Below are 6038 nucleotides of genomic sequence, written 5' to 3' on the forward strand. Positions count from 1 at the left end.
ACCATACATTAGGACTAGGTGACTAAAATAATTTTAGCAACGAAATTCTGAAGAAGTGATTAAACTGTCTCGTTGACAGATAAATGCAACAATTTTATCATTAAAAGATAAAAATAAAAACGGACGATTTGTAACGGTTTAATCAATGTCAATGACTAATTGGTCGATTAGTCAAACTAAACGGCTGTTTTTACAACACTGGTTACAACAAATATGAATTTCTTCAATTGACCGATTAGTCAAACTAAACGGCCGTTTTACAACACTGGTTACAACAAATATGAATTCCTTCAATTCAATTTATGAGAACTCATGATAAAATAAAATTAAATTAAAAAAAAATAAAAAAACGTGTGCGTGTCAAAGTACACTATCGGAAACCTTTAATTTCAAACTAAAAGTTTTAACACCTTGGTAAGTTTTACTTTTTAATGAAATTCACCTCGGTTTTAGACTAATTTACCTTATAATGGACCGACGGCCGCAGACCTCCCGATACATATTGCGGCCCACAACAAAGTTTGGAATTTGCAATATTTTTTTTTCAATAAAAAATAAATAGGGGTGAAAACGGATAATACCTGATCATATTCAATCCGAATTTGAAAACTTACATGTGGATATCCAATATCCGAATATCCGTGTGGATAAGGATACTGATATGATTTTATGTTTCAATTATCCATATCCGAATAGTAGATATATGTCATATATTTTAATATATATTATGAAAAAATCTATGTTATTCATCATTATAATTTGATAAATATCTGATCTTATTCGGACTTGTATTTGTATCCTTCTGATATCCGCCGTATCCGAAAAATGAAAATATATATATAGAGAGAGAGAGTTGGACTATAGTGCTATGCATATATAGTGTCATCTTGTGCTATGCATTTTTTAAACGTATGATCGGTTTTAATATCCATGCTGTGATGGTGCGCTGATTTATTTTAGAAACAGAGATGACGGAAATCAATTAAACCCATCTCTCGTAACTGATTTATTTTAGAAAGGGAGACGGAAATCGATTAAACCGATCTCTCTTGAGATGAATTTTGTGAATCTCGCTCCACCCCGCTAGCCTCTCTCTTTCGCGACTGAACAGCCTAGGTCTCTTGCGCCTCCTACCCTTGGGCTCTCTCTCTCTCTCTCTCACCCCACCACCACCCCCCCCCCCCCCCCCACCACCAAGCTGCTCTCTCTTGCCATCGCCTTTTCTTCCTCTCACTCTTATTCTTGTGCTTCAAGGAGCTTCACAATTTTGTTTCAGCTGCCACTGTTTGGATCGAGCATGAACCTATTGCAATTGTTTGCTGTGACTAATTTGCTGCCGACAACATTTCTGCCGGCGGTGCTGCCGCCTTTTTTTATTTTGTGATGTCCAAATAACAAATTCAAACCGTTAGATATTTAATCTATACTATAATCTACTTCGAGACCAAATTTTACATTTTTTTGGAATTTTTTTACTATTTATTAAGCTGGTTTGAAAACCGCTGATTTCAATGCTGCAGAAATTTAATGAAATCATCAGTTTTCAAACCAACCTAATAAATAGTAAAAAAATTTCAAAAAATGTAAAATTTGGTCTCCAAGTAGATTATAATATAGATTACACATCTAACGGTTTGGATTTGTTGTTTGGACATCACAAAAATAAAAAAAGGCAGCAGCACCTCTGGCTAAAATGTTGTCGGCAACAAATTAGCCGAACCCTATATATATATATAGAGTATAACTAGGGTGCTCTTAAGCTCACCAAATTTTTGATGAGCTTAACTCTAAAACTTATCAAATCGATTTCAAATGACGAATCCAAACCGTTGAAACCCGCCTACCTTACGTGTGATGCATCTACATGTGAAATTTTTAAACATTCGAATTAATTTAGTATAAAGTCAAGCAGTCAAAAAAAGTTCAAAAATGAATGCACTAAAATTCTGACAGATGGGACCATTGTATAGATGTTAAATGGTTCCATTGAATGGCCATTGTATAGATGTTAGATTGTTCCATTGAATGGGCCGGGCCGACTTATTGGGTCTGAAAAATAAAACATTAAAAGAAAGATTTATGTGACTGGAGATGAGAGATTTGACTGGAGGAAAGAAAAGTAACTACACTGATAAAAATGACAGAAAAAGTTAAAGCACATAAAATAATAGCATCTCTAACCTAACAAATTTTATCAAAGAAAATCAGATAAATAAATAAGAAATGGGAACTTTTTTTTGACAAAATTAGTATATTATATTAGTGAATTATTTGAGTATAAGAAGCGGTACAGGAAGCACATCAGATCGCCAACTGGGCAAGAAGAACCAAAAATTCTTTCACAGGCTACCCGAGCAGCAGTTTCATGCAACAGATGACATTCCAGACCACCATCAATAAACAAAGGTTCATATGTGCAGCACATCAGTGATCAAAGACTAACACAGACAACACAATCTGTGTGAAGATCTTGCAAGATTTCTAAGGAGTTTTAGTTTCCTGTAACGTAGCTTAGATTTACCATTACTGTTATTTACTTTCTAATTATTATTGGCTTAGGAATAGTTTCAGTTTCAGTCCCGTTTTTCTATTCGGTATGTAATGTAATCAACCATTTCCATTAAATGCATGCCTACGGGTTTCAACAAAAAAAAAAGTGATACCGTCATCATACCATACACTGTACCAAACAACCCTCAACTCTGTATGTAGCATTTGATTTAACCAAAAATTGCACAATTTTACCCTCAATTTTGCCAACAGACATAACTACATAAACTCAATCTTCACCCCCACTTGGCCCCACCCCCTCCCTTAAAAAAAAAATAAGAAGAAGAAAATAAAATAAGAAAAACAGAAGTCTATGGTCAAATATTAGTTAGACTGGTATAAAATCAGTTACACCAACAATCAAGTCAATTCAACTACAGGAGACAACTGCATTGACAACCCTCAATTGCATACAAAACCATACCATACTGGTACATGAGAAAGGATAACAACATGCTTCCAGTTTGCAAAAACAACTTGCTTCATCCAGCAGAAAGGAGAAACAAAAAGAAATATACAATCATTAATGTGAAAAACAACTTGCTTCATCTAATGAAGCATCCAACACTCATACAAGTTAGCACCGAATTTAATTTTCTGATCAGTAAACTTAGCAATACGAAAATCATTTTCCAATACAGAGACTTTCTTCCCCTTAGCCAAACAAACATTCTTCTCATCAAATGCCAGTACCCTCAAATTGTGAAATAAAATTTATAGATTTGCATCATGAGCTTCTATTAGAAAATATTCTGCCTCCGTACCTACATGTGTATTCGCATGCCCCTGATAGTTTCTCTGTATTGACAAGGCTCAATTTATCAAAACCTAGACAACCAACAGAATCTCACTGCAACTGCTTTAGATAAAGTATTTTGCTTTCATTTTTCTTTTCCATATTTATCCTCTATCATGTCAATTATCCAGCTTTGTATCTACACATCCAAAAACCACCATTATATTACGTTTTCCCCACATCAATTGCGCTCGCTCGAGAGATATGATTAGCATCTGCTAAATTAGAACATGCCTCTAGTCTTGCCTTTTCCAACAAGCATATCTTCTCTTGGCCTCGTTAATTTTTGAGACAAGATAATGACTTACCTCCTGCATCGGGGTGGTTCACTATCATAACTTTTCTATGTGCTTCTTTTATCTTCTCTAGCGCCACATGTTCTCTGCTCCAATACAAGATACTTTTTATGTTTAGATGAGTCACAAAATAAAAAGGAATAATAACAAATAAATGACTACAGATTAAATATTCTTAATGAGTACTAATTTAGTGTATGTCCATGTCACTCGTACTCATTACACAATATATACTGGCAGCAGAAGGCTTCTTGCAACTCAGGTTGTTGTTGAATTCCGAAGGATTAAAAACACCCTAATAATACAAGAGTGAGGCTATATGGTACTATGCATAGCGCAGATTGGTCCGTACTATGGATCAATATCTTCAAATTTAAAAGTTCAAATAGTCAATCTGAACCGTCCAACATGATATCAATACGAAAATGTACTCGCAGACTAAATTTTAAAAATTTTAGAATTTCTTTTACTATATTATTAGATAGGTATAAAATCACTACTTTTGAATGGTCTAGAATTTTTAGATCAAGTGATTTTTACCTATCTAAAAAAATAGTAAAAAATGTTATAAAAAGAAAAATTTGACCTACATCTACATTTTCATATGGAGATCATATTGAACGGTTCATATTAACTCTTTGGACTTTGAAAACGGAAATATCAATCCATAGTACGGACCAATCTGTGCTATGCACAGTACCATAGCCTCACTCCATAATAATACAGAACCAAAAAGATAAAAGAAAATTCGAAGATGTGGTCTGGACAGGTGATCTGGCGCTCTCGACGGGTGATCTAGCGCTTATTACAATTTTAAGTAATAAGAAAATTTCTTTATTTCAATACCTAATACAGAGGATTAAAGCAGCCACTCGATGGGTGATCTGGCGCTCAAACCCGCCAGGATAAAAGCACCACATCCGGGGTTCGGCCATATGACTCAAGTTATTCCATGCATGTACCATGTACCTTCCACCCATTGCTGCTGCTGCTACGGTCAGTCCAGTGATTAAAGGTGTTACCTAAATTTAGTTTTCATAAAGAGAGACATGAAACACTGCTTTTTGTAAAAATAATTGAACAGAGATTGATAGTTCAATTAATATAGGGTTTTGACAGCTCTGGGTACTATAACAAAATTGGGAGTGTACATACAATGCAGCCAAATTGCTCAGAAAATAAACTAAATTTCAGTTTCAGTACATTTTGTTTCTTAGTTTTTAACCAAATTATTGCATAGCATGAACTTGTTAGGGAACATTTACTATGTTTCTAGGAATTTTGAGACCTCAATTCATTCACAAGCCCCTAGTACACTGAAAATTACCAGACCAGTATGTACGGAATTTAAGTACAAATCAGAAAATCACACTAATTCACAACTGTTCCATGCATATAACCAAAAAAGAAAATATAGAAAATTAAATGAAATTTTTCATGCTTCATCTTGTATTTGATGCATGTTTCTGCTGGTCTTTATAAACAGATACTAAATTTGCTTCCCCTTTTCTCATTTTTAAGGCACAGGAGTGGTGAGAATTAGAGGCGCTTTTTGATATGATTAGGGGAGGTGATATGAACAGTAATGAATAAACATGGTACCAATGTTTGGTTTGCTTTGTCACTAATATCTCAAATTGGTTGATGTATGACTATCCTACGGATATAAAATGAAATCAGTGGCTCCAGCAGTCACCAAAAAGAAATGATATGATTTATTTAAGGAACCAAAGTTTGCAATGCCATACCATTAACCAAGTCCAATCTGTCAGAAGGTCAGAAGATGCAAATCCGAATTTGAGCTCCAAAATGATTACACAATTCCACAAAATCTCCCCTAGAGTGAACAACCAATTATGTAAAGAAAACCAAAAATTATTCCAAATGTTTAACATTTAATAGAAAGAATAGCTACAGTGCCTCTGGGGCTTGGACAAAAATGCCCTCCCCTGTTTTGTTGAATCCGCTCTTGATATCATTCATGTCTCGCATTGTGGCTTCTTTTAGAGCTCATCACAGGTTTAACTAGGTAAAGAGCAGTACCAGCTACTGCATGCTGTAATCCCTGCAAAACAATTAAGAAAGAAAAGTTAGCTTAAGGGTGTTTCTTTACTGGTACTGCTGCTGAACCCATCAGTTATGTAGATATGTAATGGTTCGTGATAAAATATCAACATACACGAGAAAAGGGAAAACTAATTTTGACCTGAGCGGATATTTTGATTCCTTGTGCAGCTTTGATCTCCTTATGATGCTGATATAAGCCTTGCTTTTTGCGAGTGGACTTTAGTTTAGTTTAAATATATGAGGGGATTATAGTTCTGAAATTGTCCATGAAAACATCATACCCTTTCACGCTAACATTACAATACAATATGTGCAACGAAGAGCCTGCG

At 34.7% G+C, this 6038-nt stretch overlaps 1 long non-coding RNA gene across 1 annotated transcript; it reads right to left on the bottom strand.

Annotated features, from left to right (window-relative positions):
• Positions 1-2954: 2954 nt before the first annotated feature.
• Positions 2955-4628, bottom strand: LOC144543652 (uncharacterized). Its single transcript, XR_013508026.1, has 3 exons — positions 4489-4628; positions 3091-3728; positions 2955-3026 (listed from the first exon to the last, which is right to left on the bottom strand). It is a non-coding gene; the product is annotated as an uncharacterized LOC144543652 (long non-coding RNA).
• Between the last annotated feature and the right edge of the window lie 1410 nt (positions 4629-6038).

This window comes from Carex rostrata, chromosome 25 (assembly GCF_964058835.1).
Source record: "Carex rostrata chromosome 25, lpCarRost1.2, whole genome shotgun sequence".
Taxonomy (NCBI): domain Eukaryota; kingdom Viridiplantae; phylum Streptophyta; class Magnoliopsida; order Poales; family Cyperaceae; genus Carex; species Carex rostrata.